Here is a 6,666-nt window from a genome sequence, read left to right as displayed (position 1 = left end):
ACTACAGGTAGATCAAATTGAGAAAAATTTTTAGGAAGTGGTGTAGTCTCAACACATTCCGAAGTAGCAAACTTCAGTTCAATTTTCAGCTCCTCCTCCCCTAATGGTAAACATTCAGGATCTGTGGAAGAAGGGGCTTCAGAGTAAGGGTTCTCTCGGTCAGTGATGACTACCGAGATGTTGTCTTGCAAGGCATTCACTATGTCTCTTATCATGGGATCATTTGAATCTGCAAAGTGTGCCAAACAATCATCCAAAGAGTTGGAAAATTCAATTGAGCGTGACTTATGTTCCACATTAAAGCTCGTGATGATCTGCCCAAGGAATCCATTGTCTTTAAAGGTAAACGGAGGTGTGCTCTCTTGCTCTAGCCCTACACAGATAGATTGAAAATCAATAGGAGAAGCATCGATGTGATCATTTTGTTCATTGAAACTACTCAATCGAGCCATTGAATTGTCAAACGTGTACAGTTCAGATGATGGCCTCAACTTAGTGATTTCAATTTCCAAGGTCGTAGTGAGCAACTCGTCCTTCTCCCGAATCACATCATCATTTAATTTAGAGGAGTAGTCCAAACATGTTTCACAAGAGTTAAAAGGGTCGATTGTAAGGGGCTCATCCTCCACCTTAAAATCAGACATGTCAGGTGAGGGGAGTGGCTCATTATGACCGACCACTTCGTGTATGTCTTGATCATTGACCTGGACTAAACTTGAGATTGATTCTAGGGGATTCTGGGCTGTACATTCATGATCATCATCCCAATACGCATCATCGTCTAATTCCGTGCAGTACACACTTGGGATGGGGTTGCTCTCCTCACATTCTACACCTAAGTTCGGTTGACGTTTGAAAAAACTAACCTCTACCTCATCATTGAGATCCTGTGTGTCATGTGAAGAAAGTGTGTCATCATCACTGTATTGGAAAGATACCCACGTATCTTGACCATTCCTTTGAACAGTCATCGAGATCAACTCATCGAAAAATTGAACCGTATGCTCATTAATGGAATCCAACTCTTCATTTGTAATTTCAGAGTTCTTCAAAAGCGAGTTAGGATCACTTTTCTCGCATTGTATTTCTGGAATGAATTGTGGCTAAGATAACCGAGCCTCCTCTATCTTATCAAGGCGCGAATTAAACGCTTCCAACGATTTTCTCATTTCCATGAGATAGGCCAGGCTACGCTGAGCTGAATCCTCTTGGATTGTTTCTGGTTGGATATCAATGGTAGGGTATCCAAGAGGATAATCATTATAACATATAGTTGGTTCATCTCCCAAATTTTGATGTTTCCCCTGGTAATAGTCATACTGATCATACATGGGAGGATATGATGGTTGATAATAATCCTCATTCCATAATTACGATCGTATACGGCCCTATTAACCGATGGAACATAACGTTCTAGTTGGTTCTCAATGTCTGTTCTCGATGGAAAAAAAATCTTGAGGTATACGTTGAATTCCACAATCCTCAGGCATTCCCCAATATCTCTTATCCATCTCGGCATATGCACGTACCCACGCTTCCATGGTAGAACCCTAACTCCGAGTCTAATCCTAGAAAAAAGAAAAATCCTACAGCAATACATAAAGTAAGAGGAGAAGTTAGAAAGATGTTACCAGACTAGAGATTCTTATATTAAGATCCTGCAAAGAAAACAACAGAAATTAGTTTCTAAATCTAAGAATTCTAAAGTAATGTTAGTTTTTAAACAAAAAGTCTACAAGTAGAAAATTTCTAAAATAAATTAGGAAACAAAGTTAAATTCTAAGAGAGTTAGAATTAGAAAGTTAATAAAAATAGAAAGTTAGTTTCTAAAAAGGAAAGTTCCAGAATTAGAAAATTTCTAAAAATAAAGGAAAGATGAGTTAGTTTCTAAAATTAGAAAGAAACTCTAAAAAAAAAGGAAATAACTAACCAAGTTTCTAAAAACAAAAGAGGAAAGTTTCTAAAAATAAACTAGTTCCTAAAAAATAGAAAAATACTAGAAAATAGAAAATTTCTAGAACTCAAATAATAATTCTAAAAATAGAAAAAGTAGAGGAATTAGAAAGGGATTACCAATTTAGAAGTTATTTCAGGATCCTACAAAACAGGAAAACAGGTTAGTTTCTAAAAATAAAATAAAAACTTTTAACCTAAAGTTAGTAAAATCCTAATCTTAACCTAATTCTAAAACTAATTAATTTCAGAAAAACGTAGCCATCAATCCCCGGCAACGGCGCCAAAAACTTGTTCACTCCCCAAGTATAGGGTTGTGATGTAGTAATAAACTCGGTAAGACCGAGGTTGAATCCACAGGGACTGAAACTTGTACGTTTCCTGAAACTAGGTAGAAATAGAACTAGCCTAGGATGCAATCTAAATCAAATATAAATTATGAATAATGGTGAAAGATTAATGTAAAACTTTAAGGAATTCAGAGGAAGGAAACTAGGGATTCAGAGGAAGGAAACTAGGGATTCAAAGGATCCACTTGTAGAGATCAGGGAGATCTTATGCCTGCTTCAAAAATCATGAAAATTAAACTGAACTTCTTCTGATATAATTTTAAAGAGAAGAAAGGTATATGAATTAGAATGGATTCCATCACCAAACCATGCCCAGGAGACAAAGTTAACAAAAGAATTAAACTAATTACCAACCAATTAACATGCCATGAAGGTCAGGAACGGTACCGTCATCCAACCATGCCCAGGGGATGATGGCGAACAACAGGGCTTCCTGACGTCATAATCAAAATAAGGAAAAAGAAATACTCAAAGCCATTGCAAACCCATTATAATTTCAGTCACAACAGGCCATTAAAAACTAAAAGTATTCCCATATTAAAATTACATGAAAAACCTCTTCAATTTAAACAAAAAGGCACAAGCAACAAGTTCTCCCATCACGCTACAAGCTTCACCTCTTAGCCCTAGCTAAGAGGTTTAGCCTACCATGATTAGGCTGAATTCAAAATAAACAAAAGAAAAAGAAGAAAAGAAAAAGAAAAACCAGACCCAACCCAAGCCAGCCCGCTTCTCTCTCTGCCTCTGCTGACGCCCACCTTGTTTTCAAGCTTCCCTGCCAAACTCTTGCTCACCTCCCCCTCCTCCTCTCTCTCTCTCTCTGTTTTATATTATCTACGTCAGGGGCCACTTGCATGCATAGCCTTTACGCACAGAAGAAACAGGTGCGGAGGTTTTACGCACTGCGAAACAGAAAGTGCGTAAAAGACTTACGCTGGATATTTGGTGGGGCCCACTTTAGCTGTCATTTGATAGATCCATACTGTTCATCATCTTCTCCTCGGAATTTCGTCTGGAGATGGTCTATTTTGATTGTCCGTTGATGTGGCCCAAGAGGGAACTACTGCTGTAATGGCATTTGAATGGTCCCCTTAAATCACTGTAGTGGACATGTATGCGTGTACAGTTGAAAACAGTCAGAATGGTTCTGACCAGAAAGGGCGCCTTTATATGATGGACGGTTCAGATCGGACCTCCGATCATCACTAGTGGGCCAGGACGACTTGGAACCTCCGGTATTTTTGCACTGTGAAACAGAGCATCGTAATTGATGCTGTGACGATGGTGGGCCCATTTATCGGACTCGACAGAGAAATTCACTCCGTTAATTGCAATATTCTCGAAAAACCAGGTGGGAATCACTGTTTTTTGATCGAATTCGGTGTGGCCCATGAGATTATCTACTCCGCCGTCCATCTTGTGTTTGAACGGTAATCTGTCTGTCCGTACATTCATGGGTCGAAAAGGACACCTGGGTGACGATTACGTCTACCCAAGAGATTCAATGGACGGTCTGGATCATCCATTTGGATGATGAGTGTGCCGTATTACTGAAAAACGGACGAACAGCGTCCGTCTGCTGTTATTTTGTAAGAAGGAGACGTCCCTGTGTTGCCATGCATGTCTTAGTACAAAAAGTGTACTATATACACTGTATGATGATTATGAGAAATCCACACCATCCATCTTGTTCCCCCTTTCATTTGAGCCGTGGGGGTCGAAGTTAAAGAGTATCTGGACAGCGGGTGGGCCCCAAATCAGGGTTTTATGGACTGATCTGTTAGTTCAGCCACTTTCACAAAGATCCAATGGCTGAAATTTGACGTGTACGGTTAGTTTTTGATCCTCGAGCCATGTATAAAGTTTCGAGCCAAACAGATGATGGAAACCCAGTGATCTTGCATTCTGGCTGACTTTCAGGCTGCTTGAGCTTCAGTTTCTCAATTTTCGCGAATCCCTGGCATGTAATTCCGTCGATCTTGGTCCCCTGGAGTCCGTCCCTTGCCTTGGTGCATTCTGAACGTTAAATCCGTGCTTTTAGCATCCCGATCCAGTCTCAGCTCGCAATTCCACCTTGCAACACAAACATGATTAAAATGGGCTATTCAACGGTACCATGTTCATAAATCCAGGCAAATACTGGGTCTGATATGCAATATTTGACCCTCAACATCTGTACTCCATGAAACTATAAAGTAGCTAGCTAATCTGCTTTGCGACTTAAGAAAATGGTCTTAGGTTCTTTTAGCATGGACTTCAAACAATGTTTAAGGAGGTTGTGTGTGTTCAAAAGATTCAAGTGTCAGCAGATTCATGTTCAATGAAAGCTTTCGAAAAGTGTTATGACAGTTTTAGAAATTTTTTGAAACGATGATTTGTTTTCTGTTTTACATGGAGACTAATTATGTTCTTAGAGAGTGACTTAGATTTGTCCTTACCAAAAGAGGAGAGTGGAAAACTAAAGAGGCCTGCACCACCAAAACCCAAATTATATGAACTGCCTCCTAGAACACTCCCTGGAAAAATCTAGTGTAGTTGCACTATTGGTGATTAAGCAGTTCATCTCTCCTAATTAGACTTGACAACTGTTCAGTTACACACACATGGGGAAAGAATTCAGCACTACCAGTTTTTTACTTTTGATAAAAATTGTAGCTTGAGCTCTTTGTGCATGAAACTGATTGACAGTTTGCTGGCATTTTCTCGTTGGCAAACTCTGTTGAGGTTTGCTTAAATACATCCTAACGTATTATACTAAGATAGGTCGGGACTCTAGCTGGTAGATTGGGCCTTTTTCTGTTATTCAAATTGTTTGTTGTGCATGCAATGGCAGTGAAGTATGGTGGGAAGTTTGTTGATTCTTTCCTAAAAGGTAGATTTATTGTGTCTATCTTGGTTCATATTCTATCTGAAAATGTTTTATGCGCTGAATATTGATATTTTCTCTAGCTTTTAGCTTCCTTCAAACCTACTTTCGCGCACACATTGACATCATATACAATGAAATAGGTGGGCCTTATCACTGACTTTTATGCCTGATGAGTGGTTTGGCTTTATTTCTGTGCAACTACTCGTTCCATGCATGTCTACCTTGTTGCATGTGAAGTTCACATGCAAGCCTACTCATATGCCAAAGTGTCATGTGTAGGACATTTGAGCAATGCATAAGGTGGGACTCACTATGACAATCACCTGCTGCAAAAAACAAGTCAGGCCGCTCATCAGGAAGCCACCCTATATGAAAACAATGAGCGTTTTTAATTGGAACTCTTAACTGTCTGATTCAACGTGCATGTCTGTCCTGCCTGATCAGTGGATTTTTCTGATTTCTATGCTGGGTGGCCTTCATCTTATGCATAACTTGATGTGTCATACACATGACGTGAATGGGGTTTCATCTGAAGTTCACATGCAACTGGTTGTAGGTGATCATTCCTACTAGTATTGAATTGACTGTAATGATGGTTATGTCTTTGAATAATCCCAAAAAATTCAGCGCAAGAACTCGCTCAGATGTTTGTCCAAGAGCTGGCTTTGAAGGTAACATTTGTTTAGCCTTTATCAGCAAATCTTTGGCTGACAATTGCATCATCTCATCTTTTGACATGTTTTGGGTCATCTTTCTATGCTCATAACTATCCTTTGTTTATCTACAAATTTTGTTGTAATGGGGTCTTGTTCATTTGCATATGTACTAGAGGATTAATGCTTCTTCTTTTTTTCATTTATTATTATTATTATTTTAACTTTTCAATGTAGCGAATAACAGCAAAAAATGCTCTGAATCATGAGTGGTTTAGTGAGGTCTCTCTGCCCAAATCAAAAGATTTTATACCGACAGTTCCTGTTCAACATGCCCAAAACAGGTATTTGGATGTACAACATGGATTTTGAACATAAACTTCTTTAAAAGATTGATTTCTTGTGCCTCCTTTCTCAATACAAATATAGAAAATTCTAATTTCAATGGAGAATCAAGTAATCCCAGGGGATGAAGATATGGCTTTGGAAGTTGGGTCAACACCTCTAAGTCTTCTCTAGGTCAATTGCTTAAGTTTACTGATAGGTATAGGGGAAAATTGTGTATCAACCAAGGTTTTTTTTTCTTTGATAAATTTTGAAGTGTTTCGCGTGAAAATTTCAGCTATGTCAATGACTCAAGTTGCTTGCTGAAATTTGTGTTAGCACCAGATGTAATGCAATAGAATGAATGATTGTAATTGAATGAATGAATGATTATGCAGGTGGTAATTGAATGAATGAATGATTATAATTTTTTTTTAAATGCAGGCAATAGCTGCGGATATTAACCGTAGCTGTTATTAAATTCAGCATATTGTTACGGATCCAGTACTACTTTTAG

The 6,666-nt window shown here is 38.6% G+C and overlaps 1 long non-coding RNA gene across 2 annotated transcripts; it reads left to right on the top strand.

The window, feature by feature from the left end:
* The first annotated feature begins 5,514 nt into the window (after window positions 1-5,514).
* On the top strand, window positions 5,515-6,345 carry LOC131220579 (uncharacterized). Of its 2 annotated transcripts, none has more exons than XR_009158704.1 (3): window positions 5,515-5,843; window positions 6,063-6,169; window positions 6,283-6,334. It is a non-coding gene; the product is annotated as an uncharacterized LOC131220579 (long non-coding RNA). The 2 variants fall into 2 exon arrangements; XR_009158705.1 differs by having other exon boundaries at window positions 5,516-5,843; window positions 6,292-6,345.
* Window positions 6,346-6,666: the final 321 nt, after the last annotated feature.

The sequence above is a fragment of the Magnolia sinica genome, chromosome 12, assembly GCF_029962835.1.
Source record: "Magnolia sinica isolate HGM2019 chromosome 12, MsV1, whole genome shotgun sequence".
Classification (NCBI taxonomy): Eukaryota; Viridiplantae; Streptophyta; class Magnoliopsida; order Magnoliales; family Magnoliaceae; genus Magnolia; species Magnolia sinica.
Note: the sequence above shows the minus strand (reverse complement) of the source record. Positions and strands in the feature narration are given on the sequence as shown.